At 49.2% G+C, this 2500-nt stretch overlaps 1 protein-coding gene across 2 annotated transcripts in view; it reads right to left on the bottom strand.

Moving 5' to 3' along the window:
* Positions 1–2020, bottom strand: part of LOC122257189 (dual oxidase maturation factor 1) — a 55543-nt gene extending 53523 nt beyond the window's left edge. Inside the window, exon 1 of one of the 2 annotated variants that reach the window (XM_043022307.2) lies at positions 1697–2020. The gene's annotated coding sequence lies outside the window, so the exon portion shown is untranslated. Of the gene's footprint in view, positions 1–1344; positions 1484–1696 lie in introns of those variants that run through there. The other variant, XM_043022298.2, reaches the window with a different exon arrangement.
* Between the last annotated feature and the right edge of the window lie 480 nt (positions 2021–2500).

Here is a 2500-nt window from a genome sequence, read left to right on the forward strand (position 1 = left end):
TTGTCTATTTGTTTGGTCGCTCTATTTGTTTTTTCTTATCTGCTTTTCTATTCGTATGTTTGTGTTTCTGTGCGTTTACTTATCCTCTTATCATTATCATCGTCATCATCCTCATCCTCATCATCAACACCATCATCACTTATCTATTCTTCTATTTATCTATACAATTGGTTGGGGGGGGGGGGTCTGGCTCGCCTGATAGTGGTTTAATCCATATCAGTACATATGTAAATTATTGAGATAATTCATTACCCAGTTTCCATTCAAAGATCTTTTCATTATTCATTCTGATTACTACGGACCGAAATTACATTTGAATATTAAGGTCAATAAATGTGTATCACTATGTGGATAATGACACTGCACGACTCATAATTAGGAAAAACTTTTCTACTGAAAAGATTCTGATTCAGGTGTGGCAAACAGCATCCCCTGAATATGGTGTACTGAAATGCATACTCTGATACATGATGTACTTGAAACAGGCTTGCTTAATTAGCCATCACAAAAGTAGTATGTTTGCCTGTACGTCTTAGAATAGATGTGTATGCATATGTGACATAAGAGTGCTGAACTTTATATCCCCATATAGTTATGTGCTTGACTGGACATCGCCAAAAATGCGTAGAATGTGCATTAAAAAAACTATTTATCCTAAGGCAAGACTGCTTGATTAAAAATCCTGACGGTTTTCTACTTGAAAATATATCTAGGGACAGGATTTCTTGTTTACAAATTCCTCCAAAAGGAGTCTCATCTGACACGGTCTGACACACTAACAATGCAGACATCTATATCGCGACACGTTTGCCACAACCTGCAGTTGTGAATGACAGGTACTTAAAACGCGTGACACATTCTTTGAGGCCCGGTAATTGTTGTCAATAACATTAGGCACAGGTGCTTGAAACAGGTAAGTCTGCCACATGTTCCTGACATAGCACCCCTTCATAAAACGACCTGACACGAATCTGGATAGAGGAAAAGGACAATTAGAGGCAACGGAGGAAGTGAATTCAGTTATGATGGGAATGACAATCGCAGGTGTTGAGCAGCACTCACGCCGCCGCACGTGTGAGGCAACAGGTTTGTTTACACCGACACACATAATACGAGCCGTAGGAACATCACTTCTCTTAACATTCATTTTCCACAAATGTCTCTTCACCATAACACCATCACCGAGAAGCCACAGCACCACGCACATCCACACACCACACAGCGAAGTTCCTCTGCATAATACTCCAATTGTAAACAAAGCGGGGGACTTTCACCACGCGGCCCCTGGCACGGCACACGGCGAGGCGGCCTCCTCGCCAAACACGCTAAATCACCGGGACTCACTGTTAAGAATTGTCCTGGCGACGGTCACACGCGGCCAGTTGGAGTCAGACTGCGCCAGGCTCAGGACCTCCCCAGGATTTAACACATCGGGCGACTTGTCCAAGGACACTCCGCCCGCCGCCCGTAAGGTCTCGCGCCCAGCCAATCACGCGGCCGTAAGACCATGGCTGACCTCGCCGCCCATCGCGCCCTCAGGAAGCTTGCATGGAAGCCCGGCCCACCCGAGGAGTCTTTCCTTCTGTCCTGCAGCTTCCCCCTCCTTCCTTGTACCCGTGTCCTGCCCCTCCCCCTCCCCCTCCCCATTCCCCCCCTCGGCGGCGGTCGGGCGGCCCGCTCAGCTCGCCTCACTTACCATTGTGACGCCGGGGAGTGACGTCGGCGAGCTGCGTCCCTCTCCTATCCGCTCCTCAGAGCCGTCCTCACGCATATCCTCGTCAACGTAAACATCCCAACGACGTGAAAATATCCGGCCGAGAAGAGAAGAGAAATTACGAAACGGCTTCAGCTTCGGCGAGCCAGCGACACCGTGCTCCCTTCACTAAGACCAGAGCTTCACTAACTCTCTCTCTCTCCCTCCGCCCCGCCACTCTGCCGCCTCGCCCTCGCGCTGGAAAGAAAGTGCACCAGCGACGGCGGAGCGGCACTCTCGCTCGCCTGCTCGACCCACTCCCACACTACTATTTTCCCACAACCTTACCCACTCCCACACTGGCATCTCTTCACACTGACATTTAGCCGCAGCCTAGCCCACTCCCACCCTGGTATTGCTCCCACAGCCTACCCCATTCCCACACTACCCTTTTCCACAGCCTACTCCTCTCCCACACTCTTGTTCTTCCTTACTCACTCCCACACTGGCATGTTCCCACACAACCTTACCCTTTCCCACTCTATTGCTTTCCCACAGCCTGCCCTTCTTCCACTGACACTTTCCCACATACCCTGGTATTTCCCCACTTCCTACTCCCACTCCCCTACGCTAGCATTTCCCAGCACCTAGACTACACGCTCCGCCGCCTAGGATTACTCTCAGAACCCATGCCCAGCACCCTGTCTTACTAGTCATGCTTATTAGTCATGCATCTTCCCTCGGTTATGGAGTCTCGTCCATGAACAAAAAAAAAAAAAAGAAAAGAAAAAAAGAACGAACGAGCCT

This window comes from Penaeus japonicus, unplaced genomic scaffold (assembly GCF_977035675.1).
Source record: "Penaeus japonicus unplaced genomic scaffold, GWHDUDI00000001_assembly GWHDUDI00000008, whole genome shotgun sequence".
In the NCBI taxonomy this organism is placed as follows: domain Eukaryota; kingdom Metazoa; phylum Arthropoda; class Malacostraca; order Decapoda; family Penaeidae; genus Penaeus; species Penaeus japonicus.